The sequence below is a fragment of the Chiloscyllium plagiosum genome, unplaced genomic scaffold (genome assembly GCF_037043375.1).
Source record: "Chiloscyllium plagiosum isolate Xiang-an unplaced genomic scaffold, Cpla_swu_hap1 HiC_scaffold_1, whole genome shotgun sequence".
Classification (NCBI taxonomy): Eukaryota; Metazoa; Chordata; class Chondrichthyes; order Orectolobiformes; family Hemiscylliidae; genus Chiloscyllium; species Chiloscyllium plagiosum.
Genome location: NW_028270139.1, coordinates 93688907 through 93715303, shown reverse-complemented (window position 1 = coordinate 93715303; position 26397 = coordinate 93688907). Strand labels below are relative to the sequence as shown.

General features: G+C 41.2%; 1 long non-coding RNA gene across 1 annotated transcript in view; it reads right to left on the bottom strand.

Moving 5' to 3' along the window:
• Nucleotides 1-7928: 7928 nt before the first annotated feature.
• LOC148152162 (uncharacterized) overlaps nucleotides 7929-26397 on the bottom strand; it is a 43371-nt gene continuing 24902 nt past the window's right edge. Inside the window, exons 2-3 of the long non-coding RNA XR_015758653.1 lie at nucleotides 9635-9990; nucleotides 7929-8889 (exon numbers count right to left, since the gene is read on the bottom strand). This is a non-coding gene — a long non-coding RNA (uncharacterized LOC148152162). The remainder of the gene's footprint in view (nucleotides 8890-9634; nucleotides 9991-26397) is intronic.

Sequence of the window (26397 nt, the reverse complement as noted above, 5' to 3'; positions counted from 1 at the left end):
TGGCACCTTGCCACCACAAAGCCTGTGTCCACACTTACCCCCCTCACCTCCATCCAAGACTGTAAAGGATCCTTCCACATTGGGCAGAGATCCTTCCACATTGGGCATCCAAATACATCATTCACTGTGTCTGTTGCTCTCCATGTGGTCTTCTCTACATTGGGAAGACAGGGTGCCAACTTGTGGGACATTTCAGGGAACATCTCTGGAACACACGCACCAAACAACCCCACTGCCCTATGGCTGACCAGTTCAACTCCCCCTCCCACCTCACCAAGGACATGCAAGTCCTGGGCCTCCTCCACCACCAAATCCTAGTTACCCTACACCTGGAGGAAGAACACCTCATCTTCCGCCTTGGGATTCTCCAACCACACAGTATCAATGTCAATTTCACCAGTTTTCTTATCTCCCCCTGCCCCCACCTCAACCCAGATCCAACCCTCCAACTCGGCACTTCCCTCTTGAACTGTCCCACCTGTCTATCTTCCTTCTCACCAAAGCGCTCCATCCTCCGCTCTGACCTATCACCATCTCCCCTCACCTGCATCTACCTATCACCTTCCAAGCTACCTTTCCCCCAGCCACACACCCCCTTCCTATTTATCTCTCAGCCCCCATTTCCCACCCAACATTCCTGATGAAGGCCTTATGCCTGAAACGTTGCCTCTCCTGCTCTTTGGATGCTGCCTGACCTGCTGTGCTTTTCCAGCACCACACTTTTTGACTATGCTCTCCAGCATCTGCAGTCCTCACTTTCTCCCTGTCAATTTAACCTGCAGATTTTCATTCCATGGTCTTCCCCTACTGTCTGTCCATCATTATCTTAAAATGCAGCACACTTGCTTCCTATGTCCATTAAAAGACAAGAAGGCTCATTAACCATCCGAGGATGCTTGAAAGCCTTTCTTTCTCATTTTCAATGTTCTTTATATCTAGTAAAATGAACATTTCAAGAAAAATTACAAATAAGCAGATGTCTCTGTGATTTTCTTTCAGGAGTTGCACATAGCACTGTCCAGGAGATTGATCTTCAATTTCTGGAGACTCCAATCCAATCCACCGATGTCAACACTACTCATAAATGTTTTAGCATTATTGACAGAATAGGGAAGAAGAGACGAAGCTGTGATCTAAATATTATTGAGAATAATGACCAAAGTCACAAATAACTTACACAATAGTTGATAATTCAAAATGCTGTTCAAGTGGAGGTGCGATACAGGTACTCCCAAGCACTGCAGAGTTGCTTCAACATTGACGAGGCAGCCCAATCCAAGAGCGAGGACCTGGTGATCCTCGACACCAGAACTTTCTCATGGTTGTTGACAGCAAGCCTGTTGCACAGCAGCGGCAAGGTTCCTCAGCAACTGGATCTCAGAGCGGAACAGCGAAGTCCTTGCTTCAGCCTTCACCATTGGTAGCTTAGCAGTGGGAGAGGATATGCTGCAAGTCTCTTGGGACTGGTCAGAGTTGTGATTGGAATAGCATTCAATGTAGGAGACGAGAGCAACTCTTTTAATCACAGATTCTGTCTCTCCCATGCTTGCTGTTACACCTCCTCTAATCACAGATCTCTTATTTGCTGCTTCTAGTGCTTCTCCAGATACTGAATTTTCAATTGGAGAAGAAAGCAGTTTTTTTGCTATCTCAAAATTTTGTCACTCTAGGCAACCCCTTATTTGCTTAACAGTTGTAATGACCATGTATTCTTCCCAGATGCCTATACTGTAGATGCAGAGTTGGACAACACTCTGCTACTGTGCTTCAGTAATGTTTAATATGAGGAGTGAGTGCTTGTTTGGCTACTAAGCTGCACACATAGCCAGTGACAGAGATCCACAAAAGCTGTCAGTCAAGAGAATCCCAGCTCTGAGTCAGCTATATCCATGGAAGAAAACGATTTATGAGTGAACTTTGTAGTTAGGTGTAAAATAGCTTATCATTTATTCATTTGTTTTTTTGGGACCTTGATTTATGCAAACTGCCTATCATGGTTCTTACATTACAGTGGTAATCACACTTTGCAAGTGCATGTTTGGTTCTGAAAGCCTTTGAGATACTCTGATGTTATAAAAGGTGTTCTAAAAATACAGAGCTCTTTCATCTTCAAACTCAAATGATCTTGTTGGGTTACCTTTCAAACAGTCTTTTGGAATTCTTCAAAGATTTGCAAAGTCTTTGTGTGATAATATATCCATTCAATTCAGTGTGATGTGTTTTCTATAATTAACTTCTCACAGATCCTGAGCACAAAATTATTTAATCTCTGGTTGTGTTATTTGGCCCGAACTGTTAGCTTCTTTACAATATGTTTCATGAATAATCAACTCAGGATAAAAAGCATGAAATTTGGGCACTTCAGGGTGCTATTTGTGGTCTGAAATGAATCTATGATGAACATAAATTCTTTGTGATGAGTCACACTGCACACCATTTTAATGAAGATGTTTTCATGTGTGCAGCGAACTGGAAGATTGCAGGCAGGAAGGTAATTCTGTCCATTAGTATGTAACATGTATCTAGCAGCAAGAAAATACGACATCCATCCACACTCATCCCCCTGTCTACTAAAAGAGATCATAACTGCTTATAGATTATTTACCTTTGACTGCTTTTGGCTGTTGTTTCAATTTCACAAGTGATGGATGCTTTGTGTAGTTGTTTCAAATAGTCAAAGTCCACATGGAGTAGTGGGCAAATGCCGGATCTTCATTTCAAGGCTTCTGTGCATTTGTTATTTTACATGGATGCCGTAGTAGCTAATAACTTGGCTATTCATTATCACTGTGAGCATGGACAGAGACTCTACAGTGCAGGATAAACCGCTCAAAGAGGAAGGAAGAGATTGTGGAGAAGGGTACTGAACAGGTGATAGCTGCCTGCAAAAAACTGAAACTGCTGGAAAAACTCAGCAGATCTGGCAGGGTTGTTAGGAAAGCATTTAATGCACTTGCCTTCCTTGCTCAGACCTTTGGTATATGAGTTGAGACAGCAGTTCTGGTTACACTGGTACAGGAAGGATATTATTAACCTAGAGAGGGCTCAGAAAAGATTGACCAGGATGTTGCTGGGAATGGAGGGATTGAATTATTAAAAATAGCCTGGATAGGCTGGGACTTTTCTCACTGGAGCATAGGAGGTTGAGGGGTGACCTTATTGAGGTTTATAAAATCATGAGGGACACAGATAATTTGAATTGCAAAGGTGGGGGAGTTCAAAATTCAGTGACATTTTCAATGCGAGAGGAAAGGGTTTTGAAGCATAGAACATCGAACAATACAGCACAGAACAGGCCCTTCGGTCTTCGATGTTGCACCAACCTGTGAACTAATCCAAGCCCATGCTCCTACACTATTCCATCATCATCCATGGATTGTTTAAATCTCCCTAATGTGGCTGAGTTAAGTACATTGGCAGACAGGGCATTCCACCCCCTTACCATGCTCTGAGTAAAAAACCTGCCTCTGACATCTGTCTTAAATCTATCACCCTTCAGTTTAAAGCTATGCCCCCTTGTACAAGCTGATATCATCATCCTAGGGAAAAGACTTTCACTGTCTACACTATCTAATCCTCTGATCATCTTGTAAAAAGGACATGAGGGCCAACTTCTTTTACACAGAGCATGGTTCATGTGTGGAATGAACTGCAAGAGAAAGTGGTGGATACAAGTTTAAAAGACATTTGGATACTTTCATGTATAAGAAATGTTTGAGGGATATGGGCCAAGCTGAAAATGTGTGGCTGGAAAAGCGCAGCAGGTCAGGCAGCATCCAAGGAACAGGAGAATCGACGTTTTGGGCATAAGCCCTTCTTCAGGAATGAGGAAAGTGTGTCCAGCAGGCTAAGATAAAAGATAGGGAGGAGGGACTTGGGGGAGGGGCGTTGGAAATGCGATAGGTGGAAGGAGGTCAAGGTGAGGGTGATAGGCCGGAGTGGGGTGGGGGCGGAGAGGTCAGGAAGAAGATTGCAGGTTAGGAAGGCGGTGCTGAGTTCGAGGGATTTGACTGAGTCAAGGTGGGGGGAGGGGAAATGAGGAAACTGGAGAAATCTGAGTTCATCCCTTGTGGTTGGAGGGTTCCTAGGCGGAAGATGAGGCACTCTTCCTCCAACCGTCGTGTTGCTATGGTCTGGCGATGGAGGAGTCCAAGGACCTGCATGTCCTTGGTGGAGTGGGAGGGGGAGTTGAAGTGTTGAGCCACATCAGGTCCCTCGTCAGGTCCACACCCCCCACCAACACAACTTCCACTCCCGGCACCTTCCCCTGCAACCACAAGAAATGCAAAATGTGCGCCCACACTTCCCCCCTCACTTCCCTCCAAGGCCCCAAGGGATACTTCCATTTCCGTCACAAATTCTCCACACACATCATCTATTGCATCCGCTGCACCCGATGTTGCCTCCTCTATATTGGGGAGACAGGCCGCCTACTTGCGGAACGTTTCAGAGAACACCTCTGGGACACCTGGACCAACCAACTCAACCACCCCGTGGCTCAACACTTCAACTCCCCCTCCCACTCCACCAAGGACATGCAGGTCCTTGGACTCCTCCATCGCCAGACCATAGCAACACGACGGTTGGAGGAAGAGCGCCTCATCTTCCGCCTAGGAACCCTCCAACCACAAGGGATGAACTCAGATTTCTCCAATTTCCTCATTTCCCCTCCCCCCACCTTGTCTCAGTCAAATCCCTCAAACTCAGCACCGCCTTCCTAACCTGCAATCTTCTTCCTGACCTCTCCGCCCCCACCCCACTCTGGCCTATCACCCTCACCTTGACCTCTTTCCACCTATCGCATTTCCAACACCTCTCCCCCAAGTCCCTCCTCCCTACCTTTTATCTTAGCCTGCTGGACACACTTTCCTCATTCCTGAAGAAGGGCTTATGCCCGAAACGTCGATTCTCCTGTTCCTTGGATGCTGCCTGACCTGCTGCGCTTTTCAGCTCTAATCTCTAGCATCTGCAGTCCTCACTTTCTCCTCGGATATGGGCCAAGGGCAGGTAGCGGGGACTAGTTTGGTTTGAGAACATGTTTGGCATGGACTGGTTGGACTGAAGGGTCTAGTTCCAAGCTGTATGACTCTCTGATTCTATTACTATAAAAGATGGGATATATGCTGAAGACGGGATGGAGGGGAAAACGATGTGAAAGGATAGACCGAGATGGAACCCACAGAGAGCAACAGTTCTGAATGGACAGATGAGTGCAGGTAAAAGGCCAGGGGGAGGGTTCAGGTGGAGGGAGAATGTTGAAGGTAGGTGAAGGAATCTGTGGGATGGGGAGAGAACTTTTATCCAATGAAATTGGAAAAGAGGTAAACGTGACAGAGGAGTTCAATGCCATATCATGTTCAAAATGCATTGAGATGGGAGCACAGAGAGATAAAACCCAGACCTTCTGTTCAGCATTCCAGCATCTAAGGTCAGAAGGGATAGTAATTACCCAACAAGAGTTGAGATAGAAACAAAGGGCAGGTGTGTGGGTATCTCTTGAATCATTGAAGCTTGCATTCCCTAATGCCTGAAAGGAAGAGAAATTATCCTACCTAAAACATGTGGATTAACATGTGCAATGTCTGAACCTAAGTAAGGATGATCTCACTGAAATCTGCTACCTGCTGCAGCATTTTATGCAAATTCTAAGCAGGAAAGTTATTGCATTGCCTATGGTGCAAAGGCAACTGTGACAATGAACTTTGATAAGTCTAGCTTCTTCCAGGCTACAACTGGAGATATTTGCATCTTATAGTTTGCAGTATACTGTTGCACAGGTGAGGTCACTAACAATCTAACTGAGAGCTAACCACATTTCATTATTTCTTGCCAGAAAGAAACAGATAGAGTAAGCACCCAGCTTCACTAGGATTGCAGGCTTCTCCGAAGTATAGACTGCACATATTTTGTTTTCCAGGCATTGCTTTTTAACTCTGTACTATGCTGGAACCAAAAGATTCCATTCCCTCAGTATCAACTGAAGTGTAGCCAAACATAAAGAATCATGCAGGTCAGTGCTTGGTATCCTGGCAGCAGGTAGGATGCTTTCATTCTGCAGCAGTCAGCTATTCCAGCTATATATGGTCCAATAAAGCAAACCTATGTAATATTATTGACAATAAAGGCTATCCTTTGGGAATGTGACAACCTAACTCATGCACAGTGCCTAACTCATGCACAGGATATAATGAAATCATTGCTATGACAGAAAATGTAATCGATCAGAATACTGGTCTGTTGAAATGATAATCTGCTGCCTGGACTATTTTGGAGGAATAAAAGTGGTAGAGTGAATATCAAGATTCATAATTATCTGCTGAATGCTGGACAACCTCATCTGCCAACAATTATACAACAGGCAGTGAGGAGACTACCTCGACAATCTCTTTGTCATCTGAATGTGATACCAGTAACCACAAACCCAATTCCCCTTTTATCAATAGTGTTGCACCTTAACTACAAGAACTTATAAAGCACCTTTTATGTAACTGAACATCAAAAGATGCCTCACACGAGTAATATAAACAGGGTATAAGACTGAGCCGCATCAGGAGAGATTGGGTCAGATGACTAAATATTTGCTTAAAAAAATGTGTTAAGAAGCTTCTTAAAGAAAGAAAGTGGATAAAGAGAGGGTTTTTTGCAATTTGGTGACTGGGCAACTGAAAACATGATTATCATTTCAGATGGTAGTTAAAAATTGTTAACTATTAATTAAAGGTCAGCCACATGGTGCTGCCAGATTTAGGCCTCACCAAGTAAGGATGGCAGTTTCTGGTAGGGAGTCAAATTCCTTTCTACAGCAATTGACAATACTTGTCATGTTTGCCATTACTGAATCTCACTTTCAACTCCAGATTTCATTAGTTAAATTTAGATTGCATTAATTTTTGTGGTGGAATTTGAACCCATCTCCCAGAAACAATAGCCTGGCCCTCTGTATTACTGGTTCAGTGACATAACTATTGTCTTCAAGTGAGCTCTTCATGGTAGCAGTCTAAAGTTCTTTGAGTTTTTTGCATGGCAGTTGCAGCTGAGACATCACTTGCTAGAAACCTCCATTATGATTAGGTCCACAGATATGTCAATGAACTTGCCACCACATCCATGCAGAAATGTATGCCTGCATATTGTGTGTCAGATTGATGATGGATTTCTACTTAACATTGACCACATACTTCCTCGCAGTCTTCCCAAACCCAAGCATCAGTGTTCTTCTGTAGGCTATCCCAACAAAGCAGCTCTGAGCAGGATGCTTACTTTGTTTTTCCCATACTGATTACTAGATGCTCATGTCTGGTATTTCACCATGTACTCATTCCATCCTGCACTATCCTTTAAATTATATATGATCTGAGCTACAAATGTGAAATTAAATGATAGTCTGTCCTCATCATCCGTGTCTTCATGGTGTTGGTCAACTGTCAGATTTGTATTTCTTTATTCCTGAAAGAAGAAAGTGTAAGGTTGTTGTTTAGTTATGCAATGACGAAGAGAAAAAGTATGAAATGTATTGTTAAATCATCTGCTGGAGGTAAATCAGAAGAAAGCATGAGATGAGAGCAAGGTGGGATATAAGGATATTGTCATCTTGATGTCTTCAGCTTGCCTGCTGACAAGAGCCTATGCAATAGCTTTCTCATTAGCAGTGAGCATTTTCTGCAATGTGGAGTATGCTTGTTTCCCTCTGGTTAGTTCCTGTTGTTCACTCCAATTGTGCACTGCTTTACCCAGACAGAAAGAAGGAAATGTGTCAATGAATGTCAATCAATCCGTTTGGGTGCTGTAGCTATCATAGTTGAACAGCTGGCAGTTTATACAAGCTGTGAGATATGGGTGCAGGGGTAAAACAATAACAAGAGTGTGAGGGTGTTGTGGAGCGTATGAATGTCAAGTATTGGATCTGCTTGTTGAAGAGTATTGGTCGTTGAATGTTAGCAATATAGTGATTTGAGCATTTGTCTTGGATCACAAAACGTAACTAAATGGTTCTTTGGATTTGGTTAAATGTAATTAAGAGAAGACTTGAGAACATAAATTTACTTAAGTAAATAAAAAGATGATAAAGAAAGTAACCATCATTAATACACAAAAAAAACAATAAGTCTCACGCCCTTCTGCCCATCAGGGACTCCTCGATCGATGACTGGCCTGGAGGCTAAGGTTCGCGCCTGGCGCCATTCACAATCCCGGTCTCAGTGGAAGTCCAATGATTCAGAACGAAGCACTCTCTCTCTCGTACAGTGTAACGAGCCACAAGTACAGACAAACAAGTTGATTGTGCCATATTCGGCACGATCAGCAATGTGAGTCACCCATCACAGGACTTGTTCAAGGTCTTGGAGCTATCGAATATGATCAACAATTGTAACCCATCCTATACAATCCACCCCGATGATATTTGACAGTGCATGTTACAATTGCAGGTGCAGATGCAAATCAGCTATAGCCGCGCGAAAACGTGTTATAAGTGTATGTAACCTACACCAGAAAATTAAAACTACAATGAAAATAACCATCATTAATACACAAAAAAAACAATAGTAGGGTGTATCATCAAGTTAATGATTGCAGTGGCCTTCGGGGACCAACCCTTAAATATCTCCCTTCAGTGATCTACAGCCAAGGCTGTGATAGAATTAGCAAGTCATGTTAACATTAAGTTCCCGTTTCGTCATGTGCCTCTGCTTCTGATGGGATCAAAATCAAGAGGAGCTCACAGAGAATTAGGGGGTTCATGCATATGCTACTTTCAGTAATATTGTTAATTACAGTTGCCACGCAACCATGTCACATACATCTACATTAATCTATTCCAGCTACCGTCGTGGAGTCGAGGACCTCATTCCTGCTGCTTGTTGGTGATCACGTGGTGAGGGCCTTTAGAACCTGTAAGAGGGAGAGAGAAGAGAGAGGGAGTGCCAGACCAGCTGGCTGTTAGTTCCATTCTGTTTTGTGCGCTTTAATGTTAATTACTGCTACCACCTGACTGATGTGACCAGAATATCACCTACATCTTTTCAGTTAATCTATTTATGTAATTTTCTCTAAAATGCAGTATATTCCAGATTCAGGTTCCTTATTTTGTGTTTTTTATCCTTCAGTTCCCTATCCACAGATCACCTCACCCAATAACAGTAAAATGACATTACACATGGATTCAAAATTTCTCCAGCTTTCTTCATCTGTATCCGTCTTGAGGATACTTCTTCAATATGTTTCCTTCTTTGCCAATTTTATGAATGATTGTATCATTGAGAGTTAACTACCTCCATATGCAAGTACCTCCTTTGAGCTACAATAAAAATGGTATCAAACTTTACAACTCTAACGTTCATCAGGCTTTATCTTTAGTTTCTGTTTCCCACTTTTTATTTTCCCCGAGGTTCTCTTAGTACACACCATCTGAGTCTTAGCCCAGGCTTCTTTCGCATACGCTGTTCCAACACATTACAATTTCATCTACTGGATTAAACACAGGAGTGTATACAACCGCTCAAGATGGGGTAACGTATGTCATTCAATGGGACCTTTCACTCAGTCTACTATTACACTATTATTCTTTCATTTCTGTAACATTTTGACATAATAGCAAATCACAATTTTTATTTTGATTGTAATTCTTTTTACATACCTTTCACTAATAGCATTTTCATCGTTTTCAAGTCAGTTTTCTACGGATTATGTGTCAGCATCTTGTTTGAACTGTGTTTTTTGTGCTGTTCAAGGTCACATTGATCCTTTCACGATCTGAGTGTACACCGCTGAGACCCATTCTTCGGTGCATTTTTTAAACATGTATTTCCTAATGTTTGTTACCTCCAAGGTAACATTCACTTTTGCACACTTATATCGGTATCCCAAGACCGCATTCTTGACCCCCGTATGATCTATGAGGTTTTACTTATCAAATAATGTATGAGGTTTTACTTATCTCTCCACGTATGGCCCTAATGCCTGCGTCGTGGCTCGATCATCAGATTCAGTTCTCTTAAAAGGAAAGACAAAGACGTAAATATCACCAAGAGAAAAGCTATCAGTTTAGTGTTGTCATCTAAACTTCCTTTCCACTAAAATGCATTTTAACCTTAATTGTGGTTTCAACCCATTATTCTTTTTTTTGTCTTCTGCCACCAATCTCCACCCTCAATTACGTAATCTCAGCCAATTTTGCAATTTAATTATTACCACCTACTAATTCCGAAGCTCTGGAGAGATTTGTAGTCCATGGAACATATTTTTATAATATTTTAAAACAGAAATCAAACATTTCTGTTTGATTCAGGCAAGACATACTTTATATGTTGGGGAGAAAGTGAGGTCTGCAGATGCTGGAGATCAGAGCTGGAAATGTGTTGCTGGAAAAGCGCAGCAGGTCAGGCAGCATCCAGGGAACAGGAGAATCGACGTTTCGGGCATAAGCCCTTCTTCAGGAATGGTTGTCTGGGCGGCGATCGCGGAGGCTGCGAGGTCGGTGGGGGCGGAGGTGACGTCGGCGGCGGTGGCGGCAGCTATTGCCGCGGGCGATGTAGCGGCCGCATGTGTAATGGCGCCAGACTGATTTCGGAGGCCGATGGAAGATTCTGGAACAGTTGAGGAATCCGGAGTGTGGGGGTAAGTACATGAAAGTTTTTGGTACTTACTGTCTTTGATTTCCGATATGGCCAGGAAGAACTGTTTGTTTAGTTTATGGATCCTTCTGTGGATGAAGAACAGTAGAGGTCCTTTACAGGTCTGTGAGAGTGTTGTCCTGAGCTGGATAGGTCAAGTTGCAGGGAATGTAGGTAGCGGCGCAAGGCTGCAAGCGTGGAGCGGAGGATCCGGAGGGAGGTCTGTTGCTGGAGGCTTCGGATTTGTTGTAGGTGCTGGTTGTCCTGGTTGGGTCCAAGTTTTGTTGGTCGGAACGTAGTCCGGAGTCCGTGCGGGATCAGTCGGTTCCGTAGGCAGGTGCTGAGGAAGTAGATGTGGCTGTGGTAGCGAGTCTGTTTGAGAATATGGCTGAATAGCTTCTGTGCAGAGGAGATGACCTGGGGGGTGCAGTGAGAGAGGGACTCACTGAAATCTTTGTAGAGGGAGGAAGAGAGCTTCTTCAAGGAAGGCATCCTTGTAAGAGGATTCGCAGTAGGTTGAAAACATACTTTATATGTTCTTCCTCTAAGGTGATCCATATTTTTTAAAGTTACCTGATAACTCATTCTAGATATTTGATATATCTCTATGTAAATTTGTCCAGATTCAATATTCTACTTACTCCCTCAAAAGTCACTAACCATTTTAATGCATTGAAACCATTGAGATGGTGTGCATGTACTTTATTATTTCCCAGAATTTCTTTAAATTTTCAAGTCTTAATATAATTTTTTTGTCATGATATGCTTAAGTGTACTACGACTCAGTGGTTTTGAGATACCTGATTCTCAATACAGTTAATGTTTTCGCAGTAGTTCTCCACCTATTGAGATGTGTTATTGATGAATGCCTTGATGAGTTGAGGTGCCTCATCCATCACTGTGTTGCAATGTTGAAAGTCTGCAAACAGGTTCAGCATTTAGTTTCTCCAATTTCTAAAAGTAAACGAACAAACTCCATCCATTTCACATCAAGCAGAATGGGTTAATTAGTATTAATCTAAGATGGATTCAAAAAAGGGGGTGGGACATAAACTCTTGCGCTTAATGACGTCGCCAGTCTCTCCTCCTCCTGTGAAGAAATAAATATGTTATGCTTTAGGAAAAGCCCACGTCTTTTGTTAACTTTGCCTATTCTAAACTCCTTGTCCACAGAGAGTTGCATTTTCAACATTGCAATGTCCCTATCACTTGGATAATTTTACACCAATGTACATTTACAATGAGCCAATCTTATCATCTGGAATTAAAGATTCACTCGTGTGTTAAAATAATATTTGGAAGTTCCCTCTGGCCAAAAAAAAAAATTCCAAACATGGTAATTTCTGGAATTAAAATTTTTGAATCAACATTTCATCTTTTGCTTTACACAACCACTGATGGTTTCATAAAAGGACATTACATTAACCATACATGTTCCACATTGAAACAGGCACACACCACACTTTTAAATCACCATGGATTCCTGAAATGCAAACTGATTTCAAAGCATCTCCAGATCTTGAGCTCCAAGGGACAAAAGTGCACAATTGCACACTTTTAGTTCAGTGCTTTTCCCTTCTCTTAAACATGTTCATGAATCCCATCCTTATCATTAAAAATATCAGAGCACAAAGTGTACCCAAATAGTTCTTTGGATTTGATTGAATGTAGTTTAGAGAAGACTCAACAACATAAGTTTACTTAAATATGAACATATATTAAGTAAATTTAAAGATGAAAAAGAAAGCAGAAAAACAGTAAGTCTCATGCCCTTCTGCCATCAGAGACTCCTCGATTGAGGGCTGGTTTGGAGGCTTGGGTTCATTCGTGGCACAGTTTACGATCCCATTCTGAGGGAAAGTCCAATGATTCAGAATTAAGCTCTCCGTATTGTACAGTGTAACAAGCTGCAAGTACAGCAAAACAAGTTTTTGTGCCGTCTTCGGACCATTCAGGAACGTGAGTCACCCATCACAGGACTTATTCAAGGTCATGCAGCTGTTGAGTATCATTAACAATTATAATCCATCCCCTACAGCATTGTCTAAGCCTGGTAGTTTAGTGCAGGTGGTAGAAATTAGCATTTGGAGATGCATTATCTCCACTTGACCATTTCTGTGGGGTCATTGAGCTTCTACTACATCCAGGCACTTGAAAGTTGACTCCAGGTATTGTGCAAACTTCTTTTCTTTCTGAGCATTTTTGAGGACCCCTTATGGATACTGGATGTCTCTTGTACATCTTACTAGAAACCTTGGTGAAGTAGCTGAAGCATCCAAAGACATTGAAGTCCACTTTCCCTCATGTATTTCCATTATTTAACACTTTACAGATCAAATTAGCTTCCAATTGCTAGCACTTTGTCTAGTCACAATATACCTTCTGTTTAAGAAGTACTTAAGTAGCATTAACTGGTATCAGCCATACAAAATTTACAAAACAACAGTAGAACAAATGTGGCATGGATGAGCTTTGCTTCATCATAATCCACACAATTAATCACATGTCTCAATTCGTATGCCCCTTTTTAGATTCTGTTGAATATAGCCTCCAAGAAATTTAACAAATACTTTTTATGAATATTTGTGATTGTCATGTATATTAATATCCCTGATTTATCTTAGTTCGTGTATTTAAAATTAGTTATCTTCCAGACATCCTTTTAATTTTTTGTGACACAGCATTGATTCATTCAGTGGTTTCTTTCTGTGGCTGAAGAGCTGTTGTGTCCTTATAGCCAGAGATCTTAATTTCTTCAACCATTACTTAATCCAGATAAGTGGACTGAGACTTCATTGACCTTTGCTCTTCATACCTGAATGAAAATTGCTTAGAAAACAGCTGTGCTGTGCTTATATATGCTACTTCAAAACCTCAGGAGGCTGTTTAGTACTAAAGAGGTGCCCAACCTGATTATTTCAGCTAAGACTTGATTATTATAATGTTGGCCATTTTGCACTGAAGAGAACAGTTAATTTGCACATCAAAGAGGTTTGCAGTATAATCATAAAAAGTCACAAACAATAGTTATGAAAATAATAATTTCTTGGCTTATATGGCAGCAATTGTTGGAGTGCAGTTTCATAGTTCCTTGAAAGTACAGTTGCAGATAGATAGGGTAGTGAAGAATGCATACTCCCCTTTATTCGTCAGAGTATTGAGTACAGGAATTGGGAGGTCATGTTGTGGTGGTACAGGACATTGGTTAGGCCACTTTTGGAATATTGTGTGTAATTTTGGGCTTCGTCCTATGGGAAGGATGTTGTGAAACTTGAAAGGATTCAGAAAAGATTTACAAGAATGTTGCCAGGGTTGGAGAGTTTGAGCTATAGGGAGAGGCTGAATAGGCTGGGGCTGTTTTCCCTGGACAGTCACAGGCTGAAATGCGACCTTATAGAGGTTTATAAAATCTTGAGAGGCATGGATAGGATAAATAGACAAGATCTTTTATCTGGGTTGGAGGAGTCCAGAAGTAGTGAGCATAGGTTTAGGGTGAGAGGGGAAAGATTTAAATGTGGCCTAAGAGGCAATGTTTCCACATAGAGGTTGGTGCATGAATGGGATGAGCTGCCAGAGAAAGTGGTGGAAGCTGATACAATTACAACATTTAAAAGCATCTAGATGGATATATGAATAGGAAGGATTTCGAGGGATATGAGCCAATTGCTGGCAAAGGGTCTGTTTCTGTGCTGTGAGTCTCTTTCCATCTCTATGACTCTATGATAGAATATGTTACATTTCATAGGGGTAGATGCTCCATTTATTGTAAACCAGAATCCACCAACTCATTTGATTTGTTTAGCCTCAGAAGTCCCACACTACATGAACTTTTTAACTGCTGAATACTGGGATATGTTTATTTTGCTGTTGTTAAGTTCAATTATAAACACAATACTTGAAGAATTGCAAATTCTATTGTAGTAATGAACATTCTGACATGTTGGCTTTCTCAACAATGTATTGTCATTGACAGTACTGTTAATGATTGTCTTCATTTCTCAATAGATATTGGATGTTGATTGTCAGTTTTGTGTATTGTGTTTTATTATACAAATTGAAAGAGTTCAAAAATTCTTTGACAAAGTGGAATTTTGTTGGAAATTGCACATTTTTGTCTCATGTACACCTCCATGATTAAGTCTGTGAGATTGGTTTGTGTTCAAAGTCTATATTCGTTCAATGTGAGCTGAATGAGCAAGAACATGGCAGATGGAATATAAGATGAGCAAATATGAAGTTATCCACTTTGATAAGAAAGACAAATTATTTCACAAATGGTAAAATAGCAATTCTCAAATGTTTTCCCATTGAGACTCCAGTTCAATGATTAGAAATTGTTGCGGCTTCTCAGTGAGAGCTGTGAGGTGGATGGGGTTGGGGGGCATTGTGATAGAAGAGCTGTCAGTTAGAATGAAGACACAGCTAGGATAATTCTCTCAGAACTCCATGACAGCTATTGATACTCAGAACTCATTACATTAGATTTGGATTGCTCAGGTTTGAAGGAAATTTTCTTTGTTCTTTGTTCTCAATGTTCCTGCTCATGTCTCCATCTGGGGTCCCAACTCCCACTTTGGGAAGCCTGTGTTAGATGTTAGGAAGTGTTGTGTACAGAAGAATCTAGCTGTCCTTGTAGATAAATCAATGAAAGCTAGCCTGGATTTGCCACATAAATAAAGGAGGCTGCTTAAATACTTTCAGTGTGAAGCAAGTTGGGTGAGTTAGGGTAATTGAAATAACAGTAATTGAAATAAATATGCAAGTTTAATTAACATATAAAATGGCAGGACAGGTAATGTTTGAAGGAAGCAGCATGGTATAACTCTGGGATGCCGTGACAATGACTAACTCTGTGATAAATTCCTTCAGCTTGAGGAGCTTTTTAGTTTAGAGTGTTTGAGCTGGAGGTGGGACTGCAGACATTGTGATACATCAGGGAAGAGGAAAATTACCCGGGCATTTTGTTCCAGAAGGAAGTCACATACATAAAGTTAGTGTTATCTTATTTAGTCAATGACCAGGAATATGAGGGTGTGACTATAAGTCAGGCAGGTAAATGGATTAAGAAGGTGGGAGTGGAAGAGCTTCAGCCTTGGAAGTTGTCCAGCAGGATCAATCTCTTGCAGCTTGTATGATAAGAATCTACTGATGATCACAAAACAGGTGTTGATTGTCAGGAAAATCCATCTGCTCATTAATATCCTTCAGGGAAGGAAATCTGCCATCTTCACCTGGTCTAGCCTACATGTGACTCCAGACACACCACAATATAGTTGACACTTAACTGCCCTCTGGACCATAAATGCTGCCGAGCCACTGATGCCCTCATCCCATAAATGAATAAAGAAAAAAACCCAGCAGCGCTAATATAGTATAAATCAGGAAATTACAGGTGTATTAACAGGGTAGTACAGTAATCATAGGGTCTTCAATCTACATATGGACTAGGCAAATCTAATTAGTACTAAGGTTGTGGAGGACAATTGGATCCACTGTTATTTGTCATTTATATAAATTATTTGGGTGAGAATTTAGGAAATATGGTTAGTAAATTTGCAGATTGATGGTATAGTAGACAGTGAAGATTATCTGGGAATTCAGCGAGTTCTTGATCAACTGGGCCAGTGGGTTGAGGAATGACAGATGGAGTTTAATTTGGATAAATGTACGATGTTGCATTTTGGTAAAGCAAACCAACGTGGGATTTACACAGTCAACGGTAGGGCCCTTGGGAGTGTGAAAGAACAAAGAGATCTAGTGGTACAGGTTCACAGCTCCTTGAAAATGAAGTCACAGGTAGACAGGGTGGTGAAGGAGGTTTTCAGTATGCTAGCTTTCATTGTTTAAAGCTTTGAGTAGATGGGACATCTTGTTGCAGCTGTAAAGACTTTGGTGAGTCCATATTTGGAGTGCTGCATGCAGTTTTGGTCATCCTAATATAGAAAGAATATTATTAGAAAGAGTGCGGAAAAGATTTACTAGGATGCTGCCTGGATTGGAAGGTTTGTGTTATAAGATTTGTGCATAGGCTGGGACTCTTTTCCCTGGAGTATAGGAGACTGAAGGGTGACCTTATAGAGGTATATAAAATCATGAGGGGCATAGATAAGGTAGATAGTGGACAGCTTCTCTCTATAGTAGGGGAGTCTAAAACTGGAGGGTATAGGTTTAAGGTGAGAGGGGAGAGATACAAAGGGTCCAGAGGGGCATTTTATTTCACATTGAGAGAGGTGAGGGTCTGAAACAGGTTGCCAGAGGTATTGGTGGAAGCAAGTACAAATTTGTCATTTCAGAAACATTTAGGTACATTCTTAGGCTATATGTGGAGGGATATGGACCAACTGCAGGCAAATTGGACTAGTTTAAATTGTGAAAACTGGGTGGCATGGGCATGTTGGATCAAGGAGTCTTTTTCCGTGCTGTAGACCTCCATCTCTGTATATACAAGATGGTTTACTACATGGTTATGCAGCGATACCCTAGGAATCAAATAGTAAATAAGTTATTTTACATCTGGCATTTTGCAGTGATAAATGGCTCATTGGTAATTTTGATTTAAAGCAACCCGTGGGAAAGAGTGATCACAATATGATACCAATTTACATTAAGTCTGAAACTGTTCAGAAACTTGGTCCTGAATCTAAACAAGGGAAACTATAATGTTATGAGGGACAAAATACCTGTCGTAGATTGGGAAGCTACATTCAAAAGGTATGATAGTCGACAGGTGATAGCTAATGCTTTAAGAATTAAGACATATTATGCAACAAAAACATACTTCCAGCAATGCAAAAAAGCCCAGTAAGGAAATTGTTCCAGCTGTGACTAACAAAAGAAATCAAGGGCTGTATTAGATCAAATAAAAATATTGAAAAAGTAACCTCAAAAAATGGAAAGCCCAAAGGTTGGGAGGATTTTAGAATTTGCAAAAGTAGGCCATGAGAAAGATTATGAAAGGTCTAATAGAATGACAGTATACTGGTGAGAAACATAAAAGTAAACTATGAAAGCTACCATAGTTATGCACAAAGGAAAAAATTAGCAAAAACACATGGGTCCATCATAACTAGAATTAAATGAATTCATTATAAGGAACGAGGAAGTGGCAGAGAAAATAAACAATAACTTTGTGTTTGTCCTCATTGAGGAAAATATCGAAGAACTCCGAGTGGTTATCAGTCATAGATTAGATTATAAAAGTAAATAGGTTATGCTGGAGTTGTACAGAACTTTGATTAGCTCACAGCTGGAGTACTGTGTGCACTTCCAGTCATTACACAATAGAAAGGATGTGATTGCACTGGAGGGTGCAGAAAACATTCACCAGGATGTTGCCTGGGATGGAACATTTAGCTATGAAAACAGGCTGGATAAGCTTAGGTTGTTTTCTTTGGAGCAGAGATGGTTGATAGGGCACCTGATAGAGGATTATAAGATTATGAGGGGCATGGATAGGATGTTCCCCTGAGTTGAAGGGTCCAAAAACAAGTTTGAATAATTTTAAAGTGAAAGGCAGGAGGTTTAGAGGAGATTTGAGGAAAAACCTTTTTACCCAGTGGGTGATGGGGATCTGGTAGGCTAGTTAAGAGAGGTAGCATCACAACTTTTAAAATGTATTTGGATAATATCATAACATTCAAGGCAATGGGCCTAGTGCTGGAAAGTAGGACCAGTGTTGATTTAGTGTCACTTTGATGAAATGGGCTGAAGAGCCACTTCTATGCTATGATTCTATGAAAAATTTGAAAATCTAGGGGTAGTGAAAATGAGGAACTTCGAGGAACACCGTGAAGATGAGGAACTACCTTTGTAAAAAAGTAGTACTAAAGAAAGTAATGCATCTTAAAGTGAACATACTCCCTGGATTTGATGCTCTATATCCCAAGAGTGGCTTGACAGCAGTTCTACTGATCGAGCTGGTCAGGTCCTAAAGGATATAGCTGCTAGACTGGGTCTGCAGCAGATACTGAAGGAAACAACAAGAGGGAAAAATATACTTGACCTCATCCTTATCAATCTGCCAGCTACAGGTGCATTTGTCCATGGCAGTATCTGTAAGAGCGACCACTGCATGGTTCTTGTAGAGACAAAGTCTTGCCTTCACATTGAGAATAATCTCCATTGTGTTGTGTGGCACAATCACCGTGCTAAATGGGAGACTTTGAACAGATCGAGCAACTCAAGGCTGGGCATCCATGAGGTGCTGTGGGCCATCAACAGCAGCAGAATTGTCCTCCAGCACAATCTGCAACCTCACATCCCATCATATGCCCCATTCAACCATTATCAAATCCTCGTTCAATGGAGAGTGCAAGAGGCCATGCCAGGAGGTGTCAACCTGATGAAGCCACCAAACAGGACTACTTGCATGTCAAACAGCATAAGCAGCAAATGATAGAGCTAAATGATCCCAACCAATGGATCAGATCTAAGCTCTGCAGTCCTGCCACATCCAGTCATGAATGGTGATGGACAATTAAACAATTCACTTGAGGAGGATGCTCCACCAATATCCTCATCAATGATGTAAGAGCCTAGCACATCAGTGCAAAAGATGAGGCTGAATCTTTCACAGCAATCTTCAGCCAGAATTGCTGAGTGGATGATCCATATTGCCCTCTCTCAGTGGTCCCCAGCATTACAGATACCAGTCTTCAGCCAATTCGATTGACTCCACGTGGTATCAAGAATGGTTGGAGGCACTGGGTAGTATAAAGGCCGTGACAATATTCCGCCAATACTGCTGAAGACGTGTGCTCCAGAACTTGCCGCTCCCCGTAGCCAATCTGTTCCTGTACAGTTACAACACTGGCATCTATCCAACAATGTGGAAAATTGCCCAGGTATGTCCTGTACATAAAAAGCAGGACAAATCCAACCCGGCCAGTTACCGGCCCATCTGTCTACTTTCAATCATCAGTGAAGTGATGAAAGTTGTCATCACTATGCTTTCAAGCAGCACCTGATCAGTCATGCCCAGATTGGGATCTGCCAGGACCACTCAGCTCCCTGACCTCATTACAACGTTGCTTCAAACATGGACAAAAGAGCTGAATTCCACAGGTGAGATGAGAGTGATAGCCCTTAATATTAAGGCTGCATTCGACTGAATGTGGCATCAAGGAGCCTCAGTAAAACTAGAATCAATGGTTTCAGGGGGTAAACTCTCCAGTGGTTAGAGTCATACCTGACACGTAGGAACATGGTTGTGGTTGTTGGAAGTCAGTCAGTCTCTGCAGGAGTTTCTCAGGATAGTATTCCAGACCCAACCATCCTCAGCTGCTTCATCAATGACCTTCCCTCCATCATATGGTCAGAAGTGGGATTGATTGCCAATGATTGCACAATGTTCAGTACCATTCATGACTCCTCACGCTGAAGCAGTCCATGTCCAAATGCAACAAGATCTGGACAATATTGAGGCTTGAGCTGACAAGTGGCAAGCAATACTTGTGCCACACAAATTCCAGGCTATGACCATCACCAGCAAGAGACAAGCTAACCACTGCCCCTTGACATTCAATAGTGTTATCATAACTGAATCCCGTACTGAGAGTTATCATTGATCAGAATCTCAGCTGGACTCACCACATAGACGTAATGGCTACAAAAGCAGTTCAGAGACTAGGAATACAGCAGTGAGTACTCCTGTCCTGACTCCCCAAAGTCTATCCACTATCTACAAGGCACAAGTCGGGAGTGTGATGGAATACTTCCCACTCGCTTGGATGTGTGCAGCCCCAACAACACTCAAGAAGCTTGACACTTTTCAGGACAAAGTAGCCCATTTGATTGGCATCACATCCATTGGCATCCATTCCCTCTACCACAGATGCTCAGTGGCAAAAGTGTATGCAATCTACAAGATGCACTGCAGAAATTCATTAAAGATCCTCAGACAGTGCCTTCCAAAACCATGACCACTTCCATCTAGATATATGGGAACACCACCACCTTCAAGTTCCCCTCCAAACCATTCATCATCCTAATTTGGAAATATTTTCCTTCACTGTCACTGAGTCAAAATTCTGGAATTCCCTCCCTAACAGCATTGTAGGTTAATCCACAGCAGGTGGACTGCAGCGGTTCAAAAAGGCAGCTCACCACCACCTTCTCAAGGGCAACTAGGGACGGGCAGTAACATGCTGAGCAGCCAGTGATGCCTACATCCTGCAAAAATGAATCAATAAATAAAACTGACAGTATTGAAAGAGGTAAGAGAGTAGATGAAATAAACACAAAATGCTGGAGAAACCCAGCAGATCTGCAAGCATATGGGAAGAGCAAAACTAAGTTAATACTTGGAGTCCAATTTGACTTTTATTTGGAGGAAGAACCCCTCCATATTGGAGGTCATATTGGACTCCAAACATTAACTCTGTTTCTCTCTACATAGATACTGCCCAACCTACTGAGTTTCTCTAGCATTTTCTATGTTTCAGATTTCTGGTATCCATACTATTTTGCTTTTATTAAGATAGTGTATGTGTTCACCTTTCAAAGTTCAACAGACTTTGGAATTATTCCAGGAGACTGGCACTGGCAACTGTTGCCCCATTACCTAAGAAAGGAGTGAGAGAGAAAATAGGGAACAACAATGGATAGAATATGTACTAAATCAGGCAATAACAGTATAGTTAGAAAATAATAATAAGCTTGGGCAAAGTCAATGTGGATTTATGAAAGGGAATCATTTTAGATGAATCATCTTTGGAGTTTGGAAAGGATGTAACTAGTAGAATAGATAAGGAGGAGTTAGTAAACATGGTACATTTGGATTCTCAGAAGGCTTTCAACAAGATCATACACAGGAGAATAGTAGAATTAGTAACATTGGAATACAGTGGTTAACAGTAACTCAGTGAGTAGGAGAAAAATAGGTAATAGTAAAGCAGGCTGTGATTAATGAGATAATGTTTGAATTCCAACTATTTACAATCTATATCAAAGATCTGGAAAAGGGGATTAATGTAATATTTCCAAGTTTGCACATGACACAAAACTATGTGAGAGTGGGAATTGTGGATAGGATGCAAAGACACTTCAAGAGAATTTCGAGAGGCTAAGTGAATGGGCAAATGTTTGGCAGATGGAATACAATATGGCAATATGTGAGGTTATCCACTTTGACATGAAAAACAGAAATATGATTGTTTCTTAAATTATGAGAGGCTGGAAAGTGTTAAACATCAAAGGGATTATGTGTCCTTGATTATGAATCATTATAAGTTAACATGTACTTAACAATGAAGCAATTAAGGAGGCAAATGATACATCGGCCTTATTAGGGCCACTCAACTCTTGACTTCATTACAGCCTTGGTTATAACCTGGACCAAAGAGCTGAATTCCAGAGATGAGATGACAGTGATGTCGATATAGAGGCTGCATTTGACTGAGCGTGGCATCAAGGAGCCTAGCAAAACTGGAATCAATAGGAATCGGGGGGAAACTCTCTGCTGATTGGAGTCATAGCTGTCATATAGGAATGACAGGAATATCGTGATTATTAGAGGTCAATTATCTCAGCTCCAGAACATCTCTGTGGGAATTCCTTTGGGTGGTGTCCTAGGCCCAACCGTCTTCAGCTGCTTCATTAATGACCTTCCCTTTATCGTAAAGTCATTAGTGGGGATGTTCACCAATAATTGCAAATGTTCAACACCATTTATGACTCCTCAGATATTGAAGCAGACCATGTTCGAATGGGAGAAGATCTGGACAATATCCAGGATTGGACTGACAAGTAGCAAATAACATTTTCATCACCCAAATGCCAGACAACGACCATCACCAGTAAGAGACAATCTAGCCATCATCCCTTGACATTCAATGACATTACCATCACAGAAACCTCCAATACCAACATTCTGGCGACTGCTGTTGACCAAAACTCAACTGGACTAAGTACATAAATACAGTGGTTACAACAGCAGGTCAGATGCTAGGAATACTGTGGTAAGTAACTCACCTTCTCAAATCCTATCCGCCATCTACAAAACACTGCCTCCACCAATAAAGCTGGTGTGTACTATTTACAGGACCTGATTGACATATTCCATCATTGTAATTGATTTACTTTTCAGTGTTCATTACTTTATTCAATAAAATTTTCAATTCTACTTTCAAATTTGGACCCAATGACCATAGCTCTGTGAAAGCCTATGCCTGTGCAAACCTTGCGCTAGACCAATTTAGCAGTAAAACAGCAGATCCACTACATCACAGATCAGGCTCTTCTCTTTAAATTTGTCCTTGTACCAAACACGTATGAGTCATTTAAGAGTGTGCATTCCCTTGTGGGGACTACAAAGTTGACATGACAATACTCTTTATGCACATTTCTCCATTACAGTCTCTTCACCATGCCTACAACTTGCTGTCCCTCTGCATCGACTTTGACAGCATTTAATGTACAATGGGCTATGAGTTATGCATCTGTTTTCTCAATAGTATTGCTCAATAAAGGAAAGTGAACATGTGAGGGCCCATTCTGATCTAACAGCCTTAAATGTTAAAGTTCAAATAAAAGCAAAATACTGTGGATGCTGGAAATCTGAAATAAAAACGAAATGCTGAAGAAACTCAGCTGGTCTGGCAGCATTTGCAGAGAAGGAAACAGTTACATTTTGTGTCCAAGAGTCTTTAGTCTCAATGTTAAATCTGCTTTTTGTCTTGCTCAATTTCTCTAATGCTTTCTATTAAGCGTAATAGCATTCCTTTAAGAAGCCCAGGCATAGGATAAACCTTTCTCTCCTGAAATGTGTAGAAGCTTCACAGATTCTGCTATCTTTTCCATAAGGTGTGTGTAAATGGTGGATGATTTGAACATTCCAATGACCAGTTCCTCTCCTATTCCTTGCCTTTAGCCTCAGCGTTCCTGACTTTCATCTGGAACTCCTTGGCTGTAGTCCTGAACTTATAGGTGTGTGGTTCCCCAAAAAATGATGCTATCTGCAGTCACCCACATTATTGATTATTGGAGAGGACCCTATGTCAGTCATTGTAATTAATATTAGATGGAATGCATATCTGGCAACCACTGAGTATTCATAATACCCGAGTCTCCAATCTGATGATATCATCCAGGCTTCAGAACTGAAGAGAGAAGTGGCTTTGTGATAGGTTTACAAATTAGAGAGAGATGGGTGGGAATAGGTGGAACTGGAGGGAAGGTCAGGAAAAGGTTGAAGGTTGAGATACATTAGAAATTATAAATGTCACAGAAGAAAAGGACAAAGAAGTGGTAATGATTTTAGAAGCACAGAAACATGGAAATTTGGAGCAGATGTAGGCCATTTGGTCTTTTGAGCCTGTTACACCATCCAATATGATCATGGCTGATCCCCTACCTCAGTGCATTATTCCACATCCTCCCCATACCACTTGACAATTTAAATATCTAAAAGTTTATAATACTCTTCCATGAATATGCTCAGCGACCCAGCCTTCATAGCTTTCTCTGGTTGCACATTCCACCATTTGACCACTCTTTGAGTGAAGAAATATCTGTCCTCATGGTCTACTCTGTATCCTGAGACTCGCTAACCAGGCAAGCTATCATCCCTATAGTTAGTCGATCTAGCCCAGTTATAGATGTATATGTTTCAATTCGATTCCCTTTCATTGTTCTTAACTCTAGTAAATACAGGCCCATTCAAATTAATCTCTCATCATACAGCATTTCTGACATTCCTGGTATCAGCTAGTGATCCTCTGCTGCACTCTCTATATGACAGGTATATCCTTTTTTTTTAGGGAGGGAGACCAAAACTACATACATTACTCCAGAGAAATCTATTCAGGGTTTTTAGTCGACATTAGTGCAGAATATAGATCAAATCAGCTGAAAGCAAAACCATCCCTAATTGCTGTTGAACTGAGTTGCTGGCCAGGCCATTTCAGAGGGCAGTTAAGAGTCAATCACATTGTCTTGGTTCTGGAGTCACATGTAGGCCAGAACATGTAAGGATGAAAGATTTCCTTCCCTAATGGAGATTAATGAACTAAACAGGTTTTCCTCAAAAATTGACAATGGTTTCCTGATTGCTATCAGACTACTATTATTTTAAAAAAATCCTGATTTATTAATTTAATTTCATCATCTGCTATGGTAGCATTGACCTGGTCTCAGGATTCCTGATGATGTGCTTTTGCCTGAAACGTCGATTCTCCTGCTCTTTGGATGCTGCCTGACCTGCTGTGCTTTTCCAGCACTACACTCACGACTCTGATCTCCAGCAACTGCAGTCCTCACTTTCTCCTCTGGATTACTAGTGCAAGGGCAATACCACAATGCCACTACCTCTCCTCCTGATCTGCCAGACTGCAGTCTGGGGATTATCCCATAGAACCAGCAACACCAGTTAGAGGAACCTCATCTTGTCAGTTGGGGAGCTGCAAAGATACTGGTCATTTATGTCTAGGAGCTGCCACTGAAATTGGTCAGTGGTGTGCGGCAAATACAGCTCTGGGGATATATCTGCCTATCATAAGGGTGTTTTAAGGGTGTCAATAATGACATAGGGCATAGCAGCCTTTCAAAGATGGCCCGTAGGCAAAGGATGCTGTACTTGAAGTCGATATTTGCTGAGTGGTGAGTTGATTTGAGAATATCACTTGGTGTGATAGGGCCAGAATTGGACGTGTAAAACAGCGTAGGGGATGGGCACAGAGTTAATGAAATGCAATTAGTAAGATACAGCAAGAAATCTCACTTGGTGTCATGATGAGGGTCCCTCCAAAACCTCGACACAACTTGCACTTAAGCCAAAAATATGTAAGATTCAGCCCCATAAGCTATTTCCTCTGATGAAGTTTACTGACCTGTTCAACAAAAAGCTAGCTATGGATACAGGCATAAACATGTGCTTTATCTACCTATGTGCCACTAGACTTGAAAAGAGAGAAGAGAAAGCTTTCATGCCGTTATTGATATGAATGTTACTGACATGACACTCATCCATGACAGCTGAGAAAGAGAATGAATGAAACAAGAGCTCTATTCCTGGAGGTAGTAATTCATCTCTCGAGTTTATCAGCCAACCTCAGACCCAAAGTTATTCATCTGTGCCTGTTGTGGAAATTATTGCGTCTCGTGGGCAAAATGAATAATGCTCGTTCCCTAACTGACATACTCCGAAGACACAGTTCATTATCTTACTAAGGTGGTTGGATGCTGAAACTCCAGAGGGTAACAATTTGTTCTCAGAGTTTTAAAAAAAATCTTAGATTTCCTTTATGTCTCTTTTTGGTCTCGCATAATCTAACTTTTTCTGTCCCATACTTATTGATCCAAATTCATTCAAACTCATCCTGTTTCTTTGCTAAGACTTAAGTTTTAATAGTTTAGGAGTTAGACCATTGGACCCAACACTCATAAGTACTGAGCATTATCACGTCATATTTTCAGCAATTTGTACTAACAAAAGTAATACCAGCAAAAAGCAAGTACATATATAGCTTCATAATTTACATAAATCTTTCTTCCAATTTCCACCTTGCTCTCACCTTCACTTAGTCCATCTCTAGCTCCTCTCTTCTCTTCCTCGACATCTCTGTTTCTATTTCTGGGGATAGTTGTCCACCAATATCTACTACAAACCCTCCAACTCCCACAGTTACCTTTGCTACATATCCTCACACCCTGCTTAGATTCTATTCCATTTTCCTAGTTCCTCCGTCTCCATTGCATCTGTTCTGATAATGCCAACTTCGATAAGGGGACCTCCGAAATGTCCACCTTCTTCCTCAACTGATGATTCGCCAGCACTGTTGTTGATAGGGCC